The sequence below is a fragment of the Botryllus schlosseri genome, chromosome 11 (assembly GCF_051294905.1).
Source record: "Botryllus schlosseri isolate E-star chromosome 11, Bs_hap1, whole genome shotgun sequence".
Taxonomy (NCBI): domain Eukaryota; kingdom Metazoa; phylum Chordata; class Ascidiacea; order Stolidobranchia; family Styelidae; genus Botryllus; species Botryllus schlosseri.
The window spans coordinates 2204816-2219596 of record NC_137246.1 but is presented as its reverse complement, the minus strand read 5'-3'; the positions used below and the strand labels follow the sequence as shown (position 1 = coordinate 2219596).

Genomic DNA, 14781 nt, shown 5'->3' with positions numbered 1-14781 from the left:
ACTATCCACATGCAATGATTATATCTGACAATATGACGTGTAGTGTGCACCCCGGCAAGCAGTGCGTTTAAAGCAGGGACGCGCACACGCGCGACGTGATTTTGAGCGTCCCGCAAACAGTTTCCCCGAGGCCACAGTCTGCCGCAATCTCCATCACTTGCTTACTACGTGAAATTATGGTGACTGTAAGTTATTCGTTCGATAGATAAATCCAAGTTTTTCTGTTCTAGTCTATACATACATTTTCAAGCAATCGTGTTCGACCATGAACATTAACAGGACAAAGCTGCGTCCCAATCTAAGTGATGTTCATTTGCAGTGCGGGGCTTGTACGTCCCACATGCACCAGAGTTTAGAGAACTTGTTCACAACTTTGATCGACCACATAGATGTCTCATTTCAACTTCAACAGCTATTGAACATTACGCTAATAAATTAGTCAAATACTGTTTTGGTCGCTGCTTTAGTCTTGAAGTTTACATTAAATGTTTTATTCCTTGTATAGGTGGACAAATACGCGATTAATGTATCGATTCAGGAATCCGGTCCGCCAAGCCCTTCATTTTCCCATATCAGGCCGGCCGACTGGACAAGTTGCCCGCATACGACGTATAGAAGAGGCATTAACCCAGTAAAGGTCTCCAGCAGGTTTAAACACGGGAAATTATGTCTCAAAACATCGTGAATTATTATCTCATTCATTTCTGACATACGATCCTGTCATAGAGACACTGTCGTCTCACTTGGGAAGCAAAGTAAACATCTCAGGCTCTGTATTAGTATGGCACCGATACCGCAATTTCGTGTGCGCGGGCATGTTCTCGGATTTCGACATACAGATCGAAACCAAGACCTCAATTTCTTGACGTTTTCCATAAATGCAAACTTTTTCTGCGGATACTGAAATTTTGCACAACTTCCGTTTCGTTTAAAACCTTGATACTATCAACACATGGCGTAACTTGAACGGTTTTTGCAATAGCGCGAGTGAAAATGTAGGTATGTTAACAACATATAAGAAGCGATTTTCGATTCCACGAACAATGACAATTATATGAAAGTAAGGACTCAAGAGCGAGGTGAGAGGTTTATAGAAATTTGAATTCGTATGGTGATATTCGACACGCCAAGGTATATAGCCTACATACACAGAAGGTTGACACAATTCGTTGGCATGAGAAAAAATGTGAGCGGTTAATACTGCATCCAGTTATATTGTGGTGACTTCTTAAGTATAATAACAATCCGTGTTGCATGTAGGAGATTTTGACTACAACATAGGCGGATTCAATTTTGCATTGGATCACATGTTACGCATAACATCAAACATATCATTTAGAATATGAGATATCCACGCGAAAAAGATATGCTCATCTTTAACGATAATAATGAATGACATTATTTTAGCTAAACTCAAAGTCTAACATCCACACTATTTTCGCCGCGTAATATAATAATAAACTGGAGTTTCAATGATTCATAACTGTAATGTGAATTACGCACCCCACCCTATTACATAATATGCCCCTTTTAGTCCAACTATTCTAGTTATTTGAACAGCTTCTTTGAGGTACAGAACTTCAATATACAATTGAATAGTATATTCATATTGAAATGAACCCGAATAATTTCGGCTGACACTCGTCAGGGGTAATCGTCAGCAACTATAGTAGAGAATTCGAAAGAACAGCGTATTCTAGTTATACGACTCTATTACATTGTACATCGCATGACTGGCTACAGTCAATACATATCGTAAACAATATATGAATAAGTGTGTTGGGAATTTATGTAAATATTTTAATATTGAAGCTACTCTTGGAAGTATACAGAACGTCAGTACTCAGTATACAATCGAATAGTATATTCATATGGAAATAAACGACTATTTTCGTTTGACGCTCTTCAGGGGTAATCTTCAGATAGTAGAGAACATTGATATATTGATATTGATGTTGATATTCAATGTTCTTCTATGTTCTCTACTACCGAAGATTGCCCCTGACGAATGTCAGCCGAAACTATTCCGGTTTATTTCAATATGGTTATACAGTATTCAATTTCAATATTGCGAAATGAGGAACCCTGACATGACATGCGATACTGTAATGACAAGGACAGTTACACTTCCTTGTCGAATGTGGTGAAATCATTATCTGAGGCAAGTGAGAAGCATCTCCGAGTAGCAAATTTGAGCACATTCTCTACCTCCGTTTCCCCATTGATAGAATACATCTAACCCGGGTACACGCGGCACCCACGGCCCTTAGAATCTCAAGGTAAAACAAAATAGAAAGGATCAAACTGGAATGATCGCATATAGACGATTGCACTTAGTCCTAGTTTTAAAGTATGTCATTTTACAGTATTCCTTGAAATATAATGAAGATGTCTGACATTGTACGAGTGGCGAGGTCACAATGGCAGTATAATTTCAGTCCAAACTTAACCTCCTCTACGTGATCTTTCTACTAACGCTAATAATATAGGATACTACCTACAGCTATCATTTGTTGTTATTGCTATTGAGAGCTCATACAGACCTGAATACGTTCGGATATTTGTGGTATAATTGGCAATGTCCGGCAATCTACAGCAGAAAATCGTGGTCTTGATGCACAATCTGGCACAGTTGTAACATTAAAGCAAAATTGTGGATGTGTTTTTGTGTGTAGTCCCTCTAACACGCGACATCTCTGCATAGTGTGTGTATACCTTGGTCGGCTATAGCGCTGGGTTACAAATTTAATATCCTCGTACACATCGTGTCTAGACGTTGTTCCTTATCAATTCCTGATGGATTGACCTTAAGCATAACGAGAAACCGATTTAAACGTTTCGGGAGACGCCATTAAGGATGCTGTGAGTCGTCTACTTTATCCATGGTTTTACGCGTCATCGTGATAAACTATCTCTAATCTTTGTAGTATGGGTGTAGTATGCGTAAGCGATTTGAGTTGAAGCTTTATACGTAGCAGAAGATTTTTGAGCTGACTAAGCCCAGTTGATTCTATTAAGCTGGCTTTCATCCGCCCTGTCCATGCAACGCGTCCTTTCATCTTGAAACTAAATGTAGGAAGTCGGGACCTGTTTCGCAAAATAAACATGTCCTGACTCCGCGGCGCCGTAGCAATTTAAAGTAACGACTTTTACGACAGGGTGTATTTGCATCGCCGTCTTTAACTACAGTTACGATGACTCCGTACCCTACATTGGTCACTAATGCCATAACCAACGACCCGGGACTCCGTTTAGGTAGCACAACAGGCGGTAATACAGCGCGCGGCAGTTTAATTAAGTAGAAATAAGTGCTCCCATTCCCCGCTTGGGAAGAGTTACGAGTTAAATTGTTTTCACTTAAGAGCGATATTGGATATTGATCAGTTAATGGCGTGCAAATCCGTCGCAGTGCCATTATGTCATTCTGTACACTAGGAGGCAATTTCGGCCCTAACCCAAAACTGTTCACATCGGCAAAATAATTTCTTATATATCCCAAAATAAGATGCTCGCATCTCCTCAGCTATGTATGGGATTCTTTTTGCATTTGCTAACAATTAAATAACATATTCATGTGGAAATAAACCCGAATATTTACGGGTTACACTCATCAGGGGCAATCGTCAGCAAACAGAATTGGAAATAACTTTCTATATCAACAATCTTATCACCAAATTACGTTGCTGATATGCAATGTTTTTTCCTGTTCTCATCTAGTTGCTGACGATTATCCCTAACGAGTGCAAGCCGAAAATATTCGGCTTTATTCATTATGAATATATTATTCAATTGTATATTGAAGTTCTGTCCCTCCAAGAAGCTCTTCAAATATTTTCTAACAATAGTTTACTTGGAAGTTGGAACACAATTGTCATAGTAAGACTTATCGAGTTTGGGAATGTACAAATATGCATACGATATAACCTGATATATGCGCGTGACTTAGCCTACTTATAGTTTGTTGAATATCTTATATCTTTATTTATAGATTTTCGAAACTATATGGATCAAATTGATATCATGTTCTTGCATTGAGAGAATGTTGAAAAGTTTTTCGCTTGACTCATACATCAAACAACTGATAACAGGGCAAGCAGCATGTTTCGACAATTTGATTGTTTCAAGAAACGATCGTGAGCAATCGATTCGATATTTGCTCGCGCAAATGAAATATGCAGCATGTTTTATCGTTGAATTGTGAGCCGTGTCCTGTAAAATGTGCGTAGGAGTTTAGTATGTTGCTATGACAAGCGTGTTTAGCTGTCAAGTGAGACAGTCGACAGTTTTGTCTCATTGTGGTGGCAATTGCGGTATCATGGTATGTTGTTGCCAGCAGCTCCTATTACTGGAATCCGCGTTTAACTCGTATAGCATATTGGTGAGATACCGTATATGCGATGCCGGTCCTGCCCAGCCCTTATAATAGCCCTTCGACCACCATGTATATAAGTAACATTTATACTCCCCTGTGCATTTACCTAGAATGCAACGTCGAACGTGCAGACGAGCAATCCAACTTCCGCCTTGGCTTGAGTCGCTGATAAACTTTATCGTCCCAACCACATCCGCACTAACCTATGATACTATATTGATACATACTTAGCAACTACCGAAAAAGTGCGGCGAGATAGCGTAGTGGTATAATCCACAGCTGCAACACCAATGGGTTCCAGGTTCGAGTCCGACCTCGGACGGAATTCTTACCTAAGTGTTGGAGGTATATCTAGGCTCCTCCTCGCCACGTGATCTTATAAAAAGCCTAGAAGTGGACCGTGATACAAGTCGGTGAATACGGAATAAAGAATAAGCAACATCGGCCTGGTGTAAAATGACCTATGTAGTGGAAACACCATGAAAATCAAAAACAAACAAACTTCCGGAAAGGGACTTGTCTCGGAATAGGAAATGATCATCTGCTTCCCATAGGGCAGTATTGGCTTTTACCGCACATAGACACACGACGGGTTTGCTGCGATTTGCAATAACCCATGACACATCGCCTCAAGTCAAGTAGCGTTGTCTAGCGTCAATGAAAGAATGGAACCGTAAATCTGCTTCAATTAATGACATGTAAAGTACCGTGTAACAAACACACTCGCCGCGAGGCTAATTTTACAACCACGCCGTAAATCCTCCTCAAAAATGAGTGCCATCGAGTTCAACTTTACGTTGTAGAGCCTGACCCGGGTTCGCGACCTTGAAAACTTTGTCCGCGAATCCAAATACGTCCCATTTGTTTATCGGGTGATATCCCGCAAAATTCGGACGTCTAAATATATCTCGCAGAACGCTTTGTGTTTCCTGTCAACGAGCCGAGGGTTATATCGCGGAATATTATATTGCTTTGTGTTGAAATTCGATCATTTTGTCGGAATATTTCCGCGTTTTACAACGTAATTTTTCTCCGCACATTAACGGAATTTGTCTTACAGTATCCCGTTTTTATGAATCTTTTAACTTCTGCGATTCTTCAAATTTCAACAAAGGCGACGCCTGTAAATTCCGACGAATAGTGAACGCTGCCCTAAGATTTGGATGAATTACAAAGCAATAAATCGCTGACGAATACCCCTGACTACTGTCAGCCGAAAATATTCCGGTTTGTTTCAACACGACTACATTATTCAGCTATATATTAAAGGTATGACCCACCGAGAATCTGTTCAAAGCAATAAATGTACGTCACATTCATTGATTCGTGTTTATGACCATTAGTGATTTGCCAACGCCTGATTAACCTACGAAACTAATTAAGAGGATGTCTCGAAATTTGCGCCGTCACGGTCGGCGTAAAAAGGAATGGTCACAACTAGCTGAGCAACCAAATAGTCGTTTTCGGTGAAAAGTCATACAGGGCCAAACGAATTTTAAATTGCAAGCCGTATAATTCTTATGTTACCTCCCTAATTTTATCGCCAGCGCGGCCGTGATAACCTCAATTAAGTAAAGTTATTGCATGCTGTTGTACGGTACTCGTAACGGCTTTACCCGCGTCTCCCACGGTAATATGTAGAGATCGCCTTCGCCCGAAAGGTAATTTTGCAGCCGTTTGATTTCCGACGACAGGTCAAAATTGCTCGAAATTCCAACTAATTTGAAGGCCACCAGCTGTCTCTGGCTCGTCCATTTATAGTAAATTCGCCCGTTGACTCGTGTCATCAAGCACGCGACGCAGGCTTAATGACCTGTAGCGCAAGGCAGCTTCAGCTTCATGCGAAGAGCTGCAATGCCAGGTCTAACAATCGCAACTCCTGACATCACAATGGGTCGTCACATATTTGTGTTACTCCAGCCAGGTGAAGTATGCAGTGCTGCCAATTGGCTCATTTCGGTGCCAAATTTCGGAATTTCCCCTTATATTATAAGAATATTTTTTATTAAAATAATTTGCCACTATTTCAGTCAGTTTGTCGTCTTTTACTAAAAGTTTGGCACCCAGAGCCCTCCAGCAGTTATCAATCCTGCAACGAGTGGAAACGCTAGAATTATGATCAGAGGTCGATTTTAATCAATGCGGGCTGCGTTTATGACACACCAGGACAATTCCGTGCCAAATAACACCTCTCCACGGCTTTTTCAATGCACGGTAGACATCTCCATGATGGGAAATGACATGACTTGTATATTGACTGCTGCATATAGCCTACATATAGCCTTGGGACATATAGCCTACTGTGCATCATTTCATTAAGATTTTTATTATCTCTATTCTAGTTTAGCTTATTCCCTAATAATCATTTGGTTTTTGATTGCGCATTTTGTTGGTTCTGAACCGTTCCTAAGATAAGTCAGCGTAATGGTGGAGAGTGCGGCTTCTTGGTCGGTATAGGTCGTGGGTTCAATCCCTCAACCACAGACCCGATCAGTAAAACTGGTATCTCTGACTTCCCCGCTTGGAACTCAGCATTTCCGGGATAGCATGGGGGTGGTGCAAGACTTAGAAAGCGTTACCAGGCTATATTTGAACCTTGCTTGTCCAGCGGCATATGCACATCATGTACTCATGGAATGCAATGTCCGCAGATCGTGTGTATGTGTGTGTATATCATGATTCGGTGTATAACTGTATATACTATGCCGAAAAAAACATCCAGGACAAAATTAGATAACGTCCTATTCCCTACACTTCAATAGTGGTACAGCTGACGAAGCTTTATACCAATGGAGATTTACACAATGATCGCATGGTGCACCAAATTTCAGCTTATATTTTGTAGCTGTGTAGGCCTATATTTCGTTGATAAAACATATTTAAATGCGAAGCGTGAATGCAGGGAGTACTCAAATCTTATGTTGCCACAAGAATGTGTTGATGACGCACATAGCATTACCGCAGACATGATATTTGACAAGGACATACCCTGTTGCAATATATTCCGTGTCAAAATCCAAGTAAGTTCCCAAACGTGATTCGGGGGATCGGTTATTTTACTTTGGTAACAAGTGCCAGTTCTATTGCCAAATCGATTGTCCGTCATCCACAAATCTCGGTGCCGTTCTTCCCACAGCCGCTGATTGCAACGCATTAAGACTTTCGGGAAACGAAACACGAATATCTTCCAAGCTGCATGTATCCGATGACATACTGGAAATGTAGAGTATGTATATGTCTCAGTGTTTATAATGCAGTACTTTCAAATCACACAGATTTCGCTTCGGGATGTGCTATTAATTTACACCATAGTTCATGAACACACAGAGAGAGGCACAGAGGCAGGAAAATTAAATGAGATGTCAATTCGAATCAAGACTACAGACCTGCACGTATCATCGGTAGAACTTCCAACCATAGATTCGAAGAAAATCAGCTATCACATTATTTGTTTTGAATTTTATGCGGCTGTGTTATACCGTATCGATCCCCAACGTATTTATCTCAATAAGACGATAACATTGGTTACCAAGCTAAACTTATCGTCTCAAATGCGATATGCTGATATCGGTCAGTGATCCTTGCTGACCTTTCGCGAAGCAGCCCTCGAACAAGAGCATGATTATGATTAGCGCAGTTTGCTAACTGCTAAATATGGTGAAATTGATGCTACTTCCGCTCCGGTGTAATGCATTATTGCAGTCTACATACGGAAAAAGATGTAAGCGTACTATGTGAGCAATATTCAAAGAACTGGAAAAGTCTACTAAGAAAAGGCTTCCGACCGGCGGATATCATCGTGACAGGCGTATATGAATATTTGCAGGCATTTTCGGCAACCAATAATTTGCCTCTACACTCTTGACCAGTGTTTTCTCCGAAAATATGCTATACAACCTATTTCAAAAGGGAAAAAGCAGACAGCGTATCAGACAGTATATTTTCAAATATAATCCAAGGACAACGCGGTTAGCCCACTCTAATAACTTTCCGCGCGCGAGAGCTAAATTTGTTGCTTGAAGGATCATTATCTTACTATAAAACTACTCGCATCTCTCGTGATTTAATTTGGAGACTATTAAAATGCGACTAACTTATTTCGACAAGACCGTGTTGTATAACTGATAGCCATTCGATGGCGAGTTAGCGGTTTTCGTTGGTTGTACGGTTATTTATAAACAGTTCATATTCAATCATGACTGGATTTTAAACATCAAGCATAATGTGTATTCAAAACTAATCAAGACGGTAATTTTTCGAGATTGCAGGTCCATCATAAATGCTCGGAGGCCAATTCCATGTTCAGGCATCGCCAATTGACGCCTGGTTTGAGGTATACGGACCGAATAATCGAATGTGACTATAGTCACATCTAATGACCAAACCTCAATGTGTCAGGGAAGAAGTTTCAACTTCCATTTCATTATTTCATTGGTGTGTCATCATGGGAATGAAAATGGCTTGTCCTTGAACCCTTGTGACGTAATTCCATGGACTTGCAAAAAACGCAATACTTAAACATCGTTGCGTTTTAAAATACGGCTTGTTTTGAATGCAAACCAAGCTGGTACGCTTTGTTACGCTCGAGTGTATTTCCGAAGTTATTTAACTAATTTCATAAACCAGCCGCTGCTAGCTTCGGGTTCTATTTCCAGAATATGATAATACGATCCTATGCGTTTTGTTCCTTTCCCAATTAAAGAATCGCTGCTGTATGTTCTGTAAGAGGGTGGAGCCTTCGTGACCGAAGATGACAAACTATTGAAGACCTCACAGAGTCGACAATGCCACGCAAAGGCACCGTAATTTTGTTAGTTTTGTTCAAGTGTGTCCGAATCAATTTTACTATGTCTATAAGAATGAATGGCTTATTTCCAGCGAGTAATTGTCAACAGATTACCCCTTTCAACAGTCAGAAATCATGTGGTATTAGGCCATTTCAGTGAATATGTAATGTGTTAACCCGTACGCCGCCGGAACAAGCTTACACGTGGACACAACAACGCGTTTTTCACAGGCGTGTCGATGCGTTAATACGAGTCAACAACCATGACGGAAAGGGCCATAACCATCTCAAAACACGAAATAGATGATTATATCGCAAAGACTCGTATGACCCATACACCATGAACCACAAAATAAAAGATAATAACGAACGATGGTGAAGATAAGTCCAGCGATCCCCCTAATACAAAGATCTTGACAGTTCTGTTACTAACTCCCCAAGGATCTACTTTTTGTCTCGCACATAAAAATTTGGTATGTGCTAATTGTTCATATTCTAAAAATATCCCTACGCACACATGGGACCAAACATGGTATCATTGAAATGATCTCATGACTTTTACCATCTCTCCACCTACAAGCCGTGAGTACGCTGTACGATATTAACTGTGCCCTCTATCAGCGTGGAGTATTGTGTGGTTTCGCGTATATTACTCTGGCTAAAATAACAAAATTTTCATCGACCCGTTCCGTTCTACGCACTGCTGCAATTTGTGGTTTGTGTGGAGAAGTATTTGCAATTTTCTTTCTTTGGTGAGTTATGTGAAGTCAACCCGGCATATATGGTTTAAAGTACGTTCATCAAACACCCCGTTTCTCATGCAATGCTCTAAAAATTAGTGCTGACGTGAGTTTTTTTTAACGGAACATTAATTTGCTTTTATTCAGGCAATGCATGAGGTTATAGTGGTCGGGTATTTTGGTAAATTTCGAGGATAAAACCTTTCCAATGATATGTAGTATAGACCTACCGATGGAATGTACTTGCCATATAAGGTGGCAAACGTGTACCATGTTCTGTGGAGGGATTTCCTTCGTTGTATCGTGCTCTTATTCAGTCTCATACTCTACTCATTTATTAGTGTAATTTTATCTGTTTATATTTCTCAACTCTCTTTTATGTGGTGTACAGCAACTATGCCATTACGCCGTATTGGAATATGTATTTCATTCTGTGAAATCACCCCTCAATGACTTGGCGATCTTGCTGCCGGGAGTGGCCTTGTTTCTGTACTGACCCTTGAATACCCGCGCATGATATCCATTTGATGGAAGCAAAATTGGTGTTATATGTAGGAGCTGCGTGCTCATGCTCAATAAATAATCAAGGCCGTTCAACTATATTTCCACGCGTGTCGAGCGACAGTAGAAGAACGCGAATATCTCAAGATTACAAGGCTTAATTCAACACATTGCCAAGAAGAATTTCAGAAGCTTTGTATCACTGCAAATGAAAATTGCGTATTTCGGCAATTTTCACCATATCGTAGGATGCACATCAGGTAAGATGTACTTTCTGGTACGAAATTTAGCTTTCACACTCATTTCAATGAATTAAAACGAGTCATATTCACCATAATAGACCCCTGAGATATATTTCCATAAGGGTTGGTGTATTTCCCACGTATTTGCAGAATAGCATCCTGGCTGATTATTGCCAAACGTGGAGTGATTCATTGCTTTGCGAAGGTTCCGTAGGGGTGCTATTTCGTTCCGACGTAGGCATGTATGATGATATGACGCGACCGTGGTCATAGCAACCCCACACCCAATTCTAAACCCTACAAGGATACCTTGATTTCAATATCCCTTGATCCTACTGTGATAATGATTGGATGAGTACTTCGCAAATGTTGATATCGTCTTGTCTCCCAGGGGGTTCGTGGTACAATTCCATTCACCAACCCATATCAGATGTGATAGTAGCCTTTGTATATAGTAGACACATGGGCAATTGGGCATGCGTATTGTTGGAAACTTGATGCAAGAATATAATTTTAGCCACAAATCATAAACGGAGGACCGTGATTTGTTGATACGGGAACTACAAATTCGGCAGCAAAGTTTTAGTGTCTCTATCTATCCCAGTTTAAAAAATTTAAATCGAGAAAGCATGCATGAACGGGTTTTCTGTAGACTTATCGTTTGAAGAAGTTGCTTCTTTGGATGTACAGAACTTCAATATATACCATTGAATAGTATATTCATATCGAAATAAAACCGATTATGTTCGGCTGACACTACTAGTAGTTAGGGGTAATCGTCAAATTATTCTTTATCATGCGGAGTGCCCGCCTGCCTGGCAAAACGCACTGGGTGTCGAATTTTACAACTGGATAACCGTCCATTATCATGACAAACAGTGACTTCCATTCGAGAACTACAACATCATTCATGTATGTCAGCATAAATTCACTCAACTGTCAAGCCGAAATCCAATTTTGGCCATTCACAGTTAAAGAAAGTGATACTATTCGTTATTTAGCCCAAAACTACTTTATCCCACTTTGGCGTCGACTTCATCCGGGCGAGTGTACCATGAAGTTTCAATTATTGAGTCGTCACGGTCTGTCATTTATCATATCAATGCTCAGCATCGACTCAAGTGTTATTTCGTGCACTCGACGCCGTTTCTAACGAGGCCAGTCTAAAAATACAAGTGTCGCAATAAGCGTGGATCATCAGAAAAGAGTCTGTCTAATATCATAGGTTTCTTAGCGACCAAGAATATCGAGTTGCTTATTTCTTAATTACTGTCATTGCGTCGTAGAAATACAGATTTTTGGATAAACGATGTCTTGTCAATGTTGTCAACTATACCAGTGGTCCTCAAACACCGGTCCGCCAGATATGTTAGAATTTTATACCTCAATTCCAACATGCAAGAAATTGGGCGCTTCTCCATTAATTAGAGAAATAAAGCATAAATTCTTAGAATTATTTAGAAGTGTGGAACGTATTTTTGTACGGTGTTGCAATAGATAGTTAATGGTCTACTTTAAGCGTGCGCCACAATTGTGCAAGTGTTATAAGTAGGGCAAGTTTTTGTTGCACTAAAATCGCGAGAAAGTTGCACTTAATTTTAACAAAAGTTGCAGTAAAAAGTTGCATTTATAATTTTTGGGAAATTATTAGGGTATGAAATACTCAAAAGGTCCGTTGTATGACCTAGTTCCTGTAGAGCTGTCAAATCACATTTTTCCCGGTACACAGCGAGAAAATGACGCAAGTCATTGCAGAAAATATCACTCTTGGTGACTTCAACAAAATCAATAGCCTGAAAAAGGTGACCCAGTCCGGCAGTCTCGCCTGGGCGTTCATGACATGGGAAACTATCTGAAATTTAAACGACAAAACTTATAAAGCGGTATATTTACATATTGTTCGTGTACGGTCGCGCGAGACAGGTGTAGTTGAACGTATTGCTTGCAAGCCATTGTGTCATAGATGCCAGTGAGATGCCGCTAACCCATCATATAGCTCTTTGTTATGCAAATCAAAAATAATAGAACCACACTGGCAATAGCATGTTTAAATCACTCCTTAACGCAATATGTGATATACGTTGCAGTAAAAATTGGCATGAAAATAGAGAAAAGCTGCAAAAAGTTGCTCTATAAAATCCGTCCAAACAGCTAAAACATCATAGTACATAGATTCTGAGTATCTAGGAAGCTGTATAGGAATCTGTAAACAAAAGTTACAAAAAGTTGCCCGAGTTATAAGAAATTGTTTGAAAGTAGCCTAACTCGTTATGGACAGATTATGTGAAAGCTACGGAGACTTTTAAACAAAATTTGTTTAATTCCGACTGTGCAAGCGACACTCTGCAGTATAACAGAGACCAGAGCAAATAGCAATGTCACATTTCTTTCAAACGATACCGAACAATCGTAACAGGTTAGTGGTCTTCAACAGGACCTCGCAAGCATCGCTATGCAGAAACGTCAATATAACCACGTATAAATATATAGTATAAAAAGACATTGTTAAATGAAGTTTCCAATATCACATTTCAGTCACATGCATATGTCGTAATTAAACTTTGGGATAATTTTGGGTTTCGAAGGTGAACCGGTTCGCAACATTTGTTTTGCAGTTCTACTCGTCCGCGAGAGTAGAAAGGCTTAGAACCACTGATCTATACGAATGAAATTGTGATCTAAACGTTAACTCGCTACACTTTCATTAGAGTCGCCTGTGACCGCGGTCTTTGTTGGTGGTCTTGTCGCGGGCATAATCTGCTCGTGACATCTAAGCCTCATGTCAAGAGTCAATTGGAAGGATATGGAACACGTTGTATGAGATATGTTTCAAGATGTGGTTTGAATCAAGTTGGATTTCCGGTGCTGCGACCAAATGCCTATCCAAGTTGTCTTATCATTTTTCTTTATATTCTATGTAAACTCAAAACTTATCATCGCAGTGATCGTAGGACTTTCAGTATTTCTCTGACGTTATTCGCGCATTGAATATCGACACGTAGTGTTCTGTTGTAAGGATTCGAGCATTTCAATTGCAATCGAAATCAATTCACCAAGGCCACCAACGCTTTTGGAAATCTTTAGCTGTCTCAGAGAGTATTCGATGCTCATTGTTCAGATACCTTTAGACACGTAATTAATATAATCAATCATTACAGTTTTATTGCTACGCACTGCGTTAGGATCATTTCGACGATACACGCGACAGGATTGAAGATAGGTGACGTATGACTCATGTTAATGCGATCTGAAAGTTACTGAAACCAATCATAAAAAATAAATAAGCTACAGCGGACAGTTTTAATATACACTTAGCCAGCAGGCCAGCTCACTACTTTTCACTATCTGTTTTCCCGTTGTGTTGGAAAAAGAAGTCTCGATGAATTTGTCTATTCGCATTGAACCTTGTGGAATCTACCCCAGTTACCTCTCCACGATAGTCGGGCCTGTACGGTACAGTGTACTGTGTACTGTAAAGTTTCCGCGTTGTCGCCATATATGTTCTATTGACTGTGAATGACAGTCATTGGCCTGTATGTTCATGTCCCAAACCAGTGGCTGAAATTTCACCATTATCGAGGTCCGAAAACAATATATTTAAAGACATTGCTTGAAATGGTTTCGTATATGGCAAATTCTACGACATGCTCGCAACCTTAGTAAATTCGCCCGTTGGGGTAGCGTTTCGGAGTCCAGTGCAGTCTGGTTAATGGGAATGTATCTATTTGAGATTGCAAACTATAACACTTTAGCAACAAACACCCGAAAAATATTAATTCGAGATTATTATGGAATCTGACAAACTTTAATACCAAAATCTAGCTTAGCGTCCATGGTATTATCTTGCTTTGGTGAAATTTTATTAATAAATCAAACTGCGCTGTAGACCAAGGTTGAAAGATCTCTATCTGAGAATTTGACATCAGTATAGAGGTAAACCTCCATCCGTTAGTGACGAGTGAGTGACGGATTTGTGTTCGTTTTGTTTGTACAGCTGACTGCTTGATTCAAAGATGAAAAGAACCGATATACCAATGTTTTGCTGTATTACAATTCGATTTTGTGCATTCAATCGATATCGTCACCTACATTATTTGTCTATCATCATATTTGATGTCGCATTTCAAGGAATCAACAATA

The 14781-nt window shown here is 40.0% G+C and overlaps 1 long non-coding RNA gene across 1 annotated transcript in view; it reads left to right on the top strand.

Moving 5' to 3' along the window:
* The window catches only part of LOC145449849 (uncharacterized), a 21835-nt gene extending 7054 nt beyond the window's left edge, over positions 1–14781 (top strand). Inside the window, exon 4 of the long non-coding RNA XR_013918368.1 lies at positions 506–14781. This is a non-coding gene — a long non-coding RNA (uncharacterized LOC145449849). The remainder of the gene's footprint in view (positions 1–505) is intronic.